We start from the raw sequence: 10,421 nt of genomic DNA on the forward strand, positions 1-10,421 counted from the left end.
ACGGTGTGTGTGTGGTTGTGTATTACGGGTTGGGTTTGGTTTACCTTGGGATCCTTTGAACAGTGGTCCGGTGGTATTGTGTGGTTAGGGCCTGGGGGCCACTGCTCATAAAACTTACCTGGACATTACATTAGCCTATTGAGTTGTATCTATATATGAATGAATGACAGTTTGATTATTCAAGGGATTACATCTGTCAAAATAGCACCTGACATACCCATTCTGTTATTATAGCAGTGTTTACTGGTTTTGTAAAACAAACACTGAAGAAACAGAAAATTGGACACCAGAAACCACCAATGTCATAATCTGTTTGTTGTTTCACTGAAAAGTGTTTAACATAATCATGACCCCATTTTGCCTCATATCACATAGTACTAAATCAATAATCCCTCAATAACAAATCTTACAGCTGGCAATGTTGAAGGCCAACCCAACAGAACATAATTATTATTTTAGGTTCAGGCACATCAGCAAATCAAACACCCACTATAGATGATGTTCAGGATTTATTAGGAATTTCTTGTTGAGATTTCATTTTTTTTTTAGCTCTCGACACTCAAATGCAACCAATGCATAAGTAAACATCTTAATACTGAAAACATATCAAACATCTGCATGTGTGTATTTTTCATTTCTTTGTTTTTAATTATTTGAGATGGAGAATTGTGATTTGCTGGTTAATCCTGTTTTAAATTCACAACACGAGCCACTGGCAGCCAGCTTTTACTCCCTTTTACATTATACTCCCTTTGGAACATGTCCTGACAGCAAATCGGCCACATATACGGATTGTTACTGGCCAAGTTACAGGTACGGCACAGAGTTTCTCACTGGTTGCCCAGGAACATGTTCTACCAGCTTGTTCTACCATTTCAGGGCTGTTTTCACCACAGGTGGCATTGGTAGAGATCTCTGCCATGGAAGCTAGATTGAGCACTGCAGGAAACAAGCCTGGGAAAACAAGAAGACAAAGAATGAACATAGCAGTAATGTCAGATATATAAATCTAGAAGCATTATGTCGTTAATTCAGACTATTTTATTACCATTCAACACAACAGAATGCAACCAAATATAAATAAATGTTTGTTTGCAATTTTTACGAGTATGAGTAATACACAAGTACAAAGCATATTACTTATACACATTGTTATATTACTTATACACATAAAGCAGACTATCATACTACTATAATCTCTATGGAACTATAAAAAATGTTGCTAGTACTACCCACGTGCTATCGAGCTCAGTGATTCTTGCTAATTCTGCATTTCTGTCATTTGCTCATCTTAAAAAGAGTGCGTCTCCAGGCAGAATGTATCTATATTCTGAAACAAGTTGTGTGTACAGTACTGTAGTGACTACATCTTCCTTACAGGGAGAGGAAAGCGAGCAGTTTTGTTCAAGGAAAGTATAGCTAGAATTTTTTGCACGTTTTATCATCGTCTGATATTTATGATGAACAGTATTGAGATGGTTTAACAATGGCAATGAAAATGAATACATAGTTGTAAATTAAATAAGGGTGTTTAAAATATTAAAGGTGCCCCTATCAAAACCTTCACAGTTGTTTTAAATGATACACAGTATGCAATATAGTGCATTTGCGTTGCAGTGATACCCTTAGAAGACCAACCACACAAAACCTACTGTTATTCTGCATGCATGTTATTGAGAGTCCACAGGTTCTACAGTAATTAGTCAAATGTTTTACATTAACAAGAGCACGCACTTTCCGGAGATGTGTCTGTATCTGTAGTTGTGTGTCTGTGTTTTTGTGTTATTATTTGGGGACTGCAACCCCTTGGTTTATAAGCTGGCAATACCCATAGTGGGGTAGAGCCAGCATTTATTATTTAAAACAGTCAAGGAGACTGAAAAAGAAAATAAAGAATTTGAACCTGTGTCTCTGTCTGGAGCACCTGCATCATCTTTTCACTTGCGCACTGCAACCCACCCATTCACAGTGCCTGACAACTACCTAAAAGGAAACAAAAATCAAATCACTAGATCCACAAAATAACTGATACTAAAGCACCGTGGGGTCCGAATGGACCCCAGGTTACCTTCTGAGGGTTAATTTTATATTTTATAAATGTATATTTTAAAGTTCTAGATGTTGTCCTTTTTTCCTGCATTTCTTAAATTCATTTTACCAACAAAGTAAAGAGAAATAAGCTCCTGCCTGTTTCATCTGAAGAGAAGTAAGATGAAAGAGTAATTTCAAAAAAGATAATTGTAGGTTAGGAACGACTGTCCATTTATTCCAGTTTCCAGCACTTAAGCTTACCTTTGATGCAGACGTAAGTGGCAGAAAACCACTCCGTCCTTAAGGCTAATAGTCACAGGGAAATGCACTGACAGCATGTCAATTATAAATATTGAAGCTTGAGCTCTGAAAGGCCCTGTAACATATTAAATATTATAAGGGACAGCAATTTCTGTCTCGTATGGGTGTGAAGATTGTGTGTTAGAGTCATAGCAACGGCACAGTGAACATTCAGTGCAGTTAAGAAACATTATTTTTAACATCAAATGATATCACAATTTATGAAAAAGACAGCAGGCTTGAAACAGTCTGGATTGTACTTTAAAATGGAAAGGTTGCCTGATGTTTTGTGTGGAGTGTTTGGGACTGTCTGTTAACCCTAACCATTTTTATACAGGTGCCCATCCAAAGCATATTTTATAAAAAAAAATATCAGATTAGTAAAGCCAGTGTACTTTAGTAACCTTTCTACTACATATCTCTAGTGTCTCACAAGCCATTATATATTACATGGTAAAATCATTGGCAATGACTTCGTAATGAATTTAACAGCATTAGACTTGAGACTTACAAGACGACAATTTCACATGTGAGCTTGTCGTATGATTCAGACAGGAGTTTCCTGAGTCTAGACTATCTGTAACTAAATAACACATTAGGGTTTTTAAACAAAATTTAATAAAACCTGTTCTGTACTATACCTTGTAAGGATCAGAGAAGTACAAATTTTGGTTATTACAGATTGAGGAGCGCTTGCAGAACTATTACGTTATCCAGCTTAGTTACCACCTTGAACTAGTGCATTACGTGTGCCTCAGTGTCTCTGATGTAGCAAAGGAGATTAAACCCCTTAACATAAGTTTCCATCTTAAAGGCTGCCACATACCAGACGCGATGCGATTTTTAAATTGGCGACGAGATACTTTCACAGTGACATGACCATACACACCAGAAGCGACACAGGGGTGATGCGACAGGTTTGAAAACTGCCAGATCTATACTACTGTTAAAAATTGCTATTGACAAAACTATGATCAAGACTGGTACATATTCGTCAACATGATTTGGAAATTATGAGTGTCTTATCTGACGGTATTTCAACACAAATGGCAATAAATCATACATACCAGGCTTATCCAGTTCCTTCAAAATGTCTTTACATACAAGGTTTCTCTTGAACTCTGTAAAGCCATATCCCTTCAGCAAGATGTTTTGAGTACGCCACTGCCTCTGCTTTTTATTTTTTATTATTTTTTTTATTTTACTTTTTTACATAAAGCAGGTATAAAAATTGCACAATTCAAAAGAAGAAGAAATATCAATCTACATGGCAATTTGTTAAAATGTGCCGAGGTGTCAATTTTAGAGAAATGTAAAATGTGTATACTCTTTTTATATAACTCGATAAAACAGTGCCACAACAAGCTGAGCAAGAGTTTGTTTTTGTTTTTGGGTTTAGTTCAGTTCACCATTTCAGTTATATAACTGTTGCAGAGGGTTCTGTAGTCTGGCATTAAAAAAAAAAAACACTCAGAACTAGAGACAGGTGTGATTTAAGTTAGAAATGTTTAATGAAACCTTGTAGTACATAACTAAATTTGTATGACTAACTGGTCTGAATAATAATGTTTTTATATAGTGCAGGACCAGATTCCTGTACTTCTTAAGATCTTCCCACGTAATGAGTAACATCTGCCATCTTTAGTTCTGTGTTAATTACTTGTCTGAAAAGCAACAATTTCACTGAATCTTCCTTAATTGATGCCAGAATCATAGTAAAGCATTACAAAAAACATGGAACTGTTTACCATGCCACATACAACTCTGAGTTTAAGAAGCACAGCATTTATGGCAGCTTTCAATGGTGGCACTGATCAGGTATATTGTTTTAAAAGGTGATCGCACAGAGAACTTAACCAGGTCATACAGGTCATACGTTTCTTTTTTCAGGTCGAAAAAGTCAATACCTTTTAGAATTTTGAAAGCTTGAATCAGATCGCCGTGTATTCTTCTTTGTTCAAGACTGAACAGATTCAATTATTTTAGCATGTCTGCATACGACATGCCTTTTAAACCCAGAATAATTCTGGTCGCTCTTCTTTGAACTCTTTCTAGAGCAGCATCCTTTTTGTAGCGAGGTGACCAGAACTGAACACAATATTCTAGATGAGGTCTTACTAATGCATGTTTTTATTTACATTGAAAAAATGCAACATTTTTGGGGGAGATAATTTGGGTTTCTACATCTTAGCAAATTATGTCCTAAAAAGACTTCCACCAATAAGCCTCTCGCTGACAACTACATTATTTCCACTTACCTGTGCCTTCCTTAGCTTACAATTACAGACTTATTCAAATAAAACCTGCAGTGAATGTTTCATTGAAAGCAAAAAACAAATCTATAACAATGAATCTACTTCAATGAATTCACTTACAACTATTGCAACTAGCAGCATATACCTTAACCCATGAATTAAAATATGTTTATTGGCATACAGGATAGAAGATGACAATGCAAAATGCCTAGCTCACTGGAGGTGTAGGGCAGACACGGTCTTTTAATGTCTGCTTTGCATTCTGGTCTGCAGTATACTCATATTTTGTAAATCAATCAAGGAGCTTACTGAAATAAATAATCCACCAGGTTTAAGATCCATCATGCCTAGGGTTGCACTCTCTAATAAAACATAAACTTCAATCCACTACTTGAGCAACAAATCACAAATCAGAGCAGGGTCTGATGTTTAAATGTAATGTTTATTGTCCTTGCTGTTCCTTATTTCTGTATATATTTATTTTCTAGTTCCACTAGAATTGTAGGAACCACAGAATGCGCTGATTCTACTGTGTTTCTGTTTGTGATCAATTTTACTTTACAACAAAGAGCTCTCCTACATTGAGCCAAACAGATGAACCTTTCTTTCAATGTGATTACGCTGTAGTTTAAAACAATTATCTTATCAGAAAGGGGTGACCGTGGTAAAGTGGTCACATCAACAATACTTAATGAAAATACACCCCAAAGAACAAAGGGCTGCCATTGAAATAATTAATTACAAAAAAAAATCTGTTTTGTTTTCTTTCAATCAAAAAAATGCAAATTACCTTAGTAACTTTATAATAAGGTCTCTCGCACAATGTTCATAAATATGCAGTTTACAACCAACCTAACCTCATGCTGAAAACATGTCTAGCTCTTAACTACATAACACAAGAAATTAAAACAAGCAGTGGGATTCATTGAAGTCATCTTTACCAAGACAATCTAATCAGTCTGAGTATTTTGCTATTGTACTGCATAATAAAGATCGAATCTATATCCAGGACAACAGTCAAAATATTTAGGTCACAACTATTTTTAAACAAACTTCTGAAATTCAAACTTAACAATTAGTGCTGATTGAATTTATATTGTGGCGGACCGCTGTACAAAAGAGTTCAGCTCCCTTGCAGGAGCTGGTATCGGGCTTATGTCTTGATGTGTTTGATTGCGTCACCTACCAACCATTACCCCTACTCCTGTGCATGATACAATATCATGCTTGTATTTTAATAACAGACCAACCATTTATATTGTAAAAGGACAGGAAACAGCCAGGTGAAATCAGTAACCAATGCATTTAAGAGTGGAACAACAATTTATAGTCTGCTTTGGATTAGGTTGTGTTCTTATTTATCACTTCAGGCTGAGCTCTTTGTTCTACAGCGAGAGGCAGCATTGGGTTGGGCATTTAGTTTTAATTGGGACTAGCTGGCAACTGAGAAGCTGCACTCACTCGGAAATTGATTGTGTCTACATTCAACATTTTTTTTCTGTTTTAGTGAGGACGTCTATGTGCACTCTTTTGAGAGCAAAAGCTATTCCAGAAGCCAAAATATCACTTTGTTTAATAATATCATTGCTACTGTATTCCTCATTGGCAGGCATAATTGGCCTTTGATAGTCTTTCAATGCAACCTCAGATAATTATTAAGCAGGAATGCCCACTGCGCTGGAGGGCAGTAAAGTTGTAACATATTGGCGTAATATAGGCTTTTATTAAAAAAAGACCAAGAGAAAGAGAGACAGCTCTTACTTGTTTTCTTACAATGTGACATAAACTTTTCAAATTGACTTGGGTGTTAAAAAATTAAAAGGCAACACATAAATAATTCTCTGATAACATCATATGGAATTAAAAAGAGAAAATTTCAAAGCGAATGTGACAGTTCTCCCACCCAGTTAATATTCAGATATTCAGTGATTTCTACAGTCATTTGATCTGAAAATAAATACAGCAACACCTTTTTTTCTCATCTATATTTATATTTATTAGAATCTTACAGGAATAACATATTTTATATGTATCTTATACCCCTTTCACAAAGATGAGTTATGACAGATTAGAACCGGCACTCATGTGGCATTTTGGTCTGTGTGAATTGCCTATGCCGTCACAAAGCCATCATATTTTATGTCTTAACTGCCTGTGTAAAATGCTATGCCGGCACTGAAGCGCTATAGTGGGCGTGGATTGAAAGTCAACATCCCATGTGACAGTATACCAGACGTGTTGGGTATTTTTGTCGTTGGTGTTACACGCTTTCATTTCAAATACAAATAACTTTACGGGCTGACAAGGAGGTGAATTCACAATTAGAAGGGACGGTGCTGATGCTGTAATTGATGGGCAAATCACCGACATGATGCGTGAGCATGGATACAACCGTTGCCATGAAAACAATCTGTTGACTGACAGGTTTGAAAGTTGTACTCACATGATCCCTTTGGCTGTGTGAAAGGGTTGTGATGGTATTATACCAGCATATATTGTGCAATTTTGTGCTGTGTGAATGGGTATTTTAAAGAATGTTTTAAACTCTGAGATGGCTCAGTAGCGGCATTTGTGTGTGAAAGAGGTATAAGTGTCTCAAAATAATAAACAAAATTATATTGTGTAAATGTGATAGAAACAAAACTTCTCACACTTACAGCAATAGGTTACATATAACGTGTAAATGTTTATATTGGTAAATTTGCAGAGCAGAGCTTATGGCATGTCAAACTAACCAGACATGGGAGATAATCAAGAAATATATTGTTTACCAAATTAGTATTCACCTCTGGTTATGGCGCCAGTGATTGCTTCCCAGTTTGTTTGAACAATTCACAGCTCGTGGCAGTGATGCACCCCAATCTTCAATACTCTTGTCATTTCACAGTTAAAAACTCAATATCATACTTATTAAATGTTCATTTATGATTTATAGCTTGCACAAGGTTTGCACTAAATCTTCTACAAACCCATTCTGATCAGTACAGCTATGAACTGTGGAATGATTTATACTCAGTGTTGATCTATGCTTTATTAGAATACAGGTCTGGGAATTTATAGACTATACCATTAAAGTATCACACATCCAAGGACAAGAAAGAAAACATTTTAAAACGTTTGAATACATTGCTTATGATTATATTGCTACAAGACACGTTGAGCCTAATCTTTACACCAAAACTTGCACTAATGTTAAAACACTAGTAACAAACTGACTGTATCAAAGCTGTATCTTAGTTATTCTTATAATTTGGGAGTTAAAGTTGAATTATTCTTTCACAAAAATTGTGCAAATTGTACTTTTGTGGTATAACGATCTTGATCTGGCCAATTAAGTCAGTATTTCTGTGAGTAATGAACTCCCTTTGACTGCCATGCTCCAGTTAAATGTATTTATTTATTTATTTTACATGGTGGGTTCAAGACCGTTAATATTTGATCAATTAATATCTAGCTTTGTACAAGTTAATGAGTTTGTTGTGTGCTGCATTGTCTCTTTTAGCCAAAAAGGCGGTGATGGAAAAAGCACCTCAGCCAGAACAGTATTCCAATGCCATGAATCTTATACATTGATGCTCTGTATTTGTGCATCGTAGTGGAAAACTACTGCTCTGGGGGATAGAACAAGTCACAAGTAGGTTATAATATACCTAAAATTATTAAATGGGTAGAAACAATTGGCAAAAATACTAGATTCTGATTGGCTGAGACCTTCTCCCTAGCCATTAGATATCTGGTGATAACACAACAGTGTGGAACTTCTTTCTCCGAAGCGGCCTCATCACAGTAAACAAAATCAATATGCCAACTGTAACTGTATGCCTAAGCAAACAAAACCACTCAAGTCAGTCAGTATGACAGCAATCCCTGCAATTAACTACAAAAGTTCCGCAGCTGAAAACATTGGAAAAGAAAATGTCAATATCTCGCCATACTGAGGTAAATGAAGCAGATTTAGACAACCTAGAAATAAATACAACTGAGGAAAACACCAAGCGCCAGACAAAATGGGATATGAAATTTTTCCGTGACTGGCTAACTGAAAAGAACATTAACATTGATTTAAAAACAAAACATCACAACAGCAGCAGCAGCAGCTCTGTCTACTGGACAAAACCCATACATACATGTTGAAACAATGAATGGCAACATCCACTTCAATATCTCCAAAGCCTAAACAAGAAACTATAATCGAAACCCCAAAAAAGAAAATAATATACAAAACGGTTTAAAATGAAATGTTTTATTGTTAATCTAACAGTTTTAGTTACTGTGAAACTACTTTTTTTTCTCAGTGGAAGATTACACAAATGCAAATTATTAAAAACAAGTTTAAAGTTTTCTTTATTTACCAACAAAAACACACTCATACACCCATTTAATAATAGCAATAATACACTCCAGGGTCTGTGTGTTATCATGAGATATCACCACTTCTTGGGTGGTTGAAGGCATGGTGATATCTCATGATAACACACACCCTGTTGTGTATTATTGCTTAAGTATTAACACCCAGTGATGAAGCCCCTCTAGTCAGGATGGCCTAAGGATCTATCGCCACTTAGTGTGGGTGTGCCAAGAAACTCTCAGAGCCAGTATATATATTTTACACGGTTTGCGCACTTTTATATATTTAGACTGGAAGAAATCGAGAAAACAACAAACAAAATCCTAGCTCACTTACTTACTACTACTAACTTACTACTACTAACTTACTAACACAATCGCTTTAAATTAAACCTAAACCTAAGGCAGGGAAGGCTACTCTTTACCCTGTGACGCTACCAGTAATGGTAACTCAGATGGGACATACAGCCCGGTGTACAAAAGGCAAAATAAATACTGTAGAAAAACTACAAGCAAAAGGGCCGTAAAGCCGGTTCACGCTGTTCCGCTAACAAATGGAGGTCCCGCTTCCACACCAGTCTGCTATACTAAGTGGGATCTACTATCCCGAAACTAACTCCCTGTACCCCAGGCAGTTCGCTCAACTCCAACCTCGGATATACACATGATCGTTGGTGCGTTGCAGCTTCATTCTCCCTGAACAAACCCCCGACACCTCCCTACCTTGGAATATACACACGATCGCCGTTACAGGTGGTCGCTTCGTTTCCTGAACCCAATCGTTCAGCAATACAGACGGACCAATGCTTTGGCAGCAGCAGCCATAATCTGTATAATCGGGACGCTTTTATTCCTGGCGCTCTAATGCACTACACCCACCTGTTGATTAGGAGCTCGCAGCTGGTAAACACACACACACTACTTGTTCCTGCAACTAAACACTGCAGGCAGGCTGCTACACACAGAGCATCAGGTTCCCCATTAAAACCAATCCCGTTCTTCTTTCTTTCTTTATTTTATTGAACTAAATGTACAGTTTTAAAAACACAGAACTCATACTTACAGTAAAACTACCTGACATAAAGCATTACAGTGATTTAATGTAATTACTGCCACACTAAAGCTTAGGTGATCTTGCCTCCAGCTAAAAAAAAACACTTAACTGAATATGTCCTCCTGGTTATTAAATGCACTAACACATTTTAGCACTACAGTTTAAGAAGTCTGAAGTTAATGAAGTTATCCATATTTAGACTCAGTTTTCCATATGAGGAAGCTGTAATCGTGCAAAAAACACATACTCAAATTCCATGAAATTATAAAAAAAGAAGAATGTATTGGCATGCTTCCTGGGATTTAAATAGTTTATTTATACATACTTCTCAAGAGACCGCATTAATAAAAGTCAAACATTTAGCATGGCATGACTTTTAGCATTAATATGGTAGCAGGCTTTTAAAATTAGCCGGGAATCTACAAAATGGCTTG

The 10,421-nt window shown here is 36.4% G+C and overlaps 1 long non-coding RNA gene across 1 annotated transcript; it reads right to left on the reverse strand.

The window, feature by feature from the left end:
- Nucleotides 1–356: 356 nt before the first annotated feature.
- LOC131696748 (uncharacterized) lies at nucleotides 357–9,766 on the reverse strand. The gene is made up of 3 exons (XR_009328852.1): nucleotides 9,657–9,766; nucleotides 1,904–1,983; nucleotides 357–954 (listed from the first exon to the last, which is right to left on the reverse strand). It is a non-coding gene; the product is annotated as an uncharacterized LOC131696748 (long non-coding RNA).
- Nucleotides 9,767–10,421: the final 655 nt, after the last annotated feature.

Source organism: Acipenser ruthenus, chromosome 6 (genome assembly GCF_902713425.1).
Source record: "Acipenser ruthenus chromosome 6, fAciRut3.2 maternal haplotype, whole genome shotgun sequence".
NCBI lineage: Eukaryota > Metazoa > Chordata > Actinopteri > Acipenseriformes > Acipenseridae > Acipenser > Acipenser ruthenus.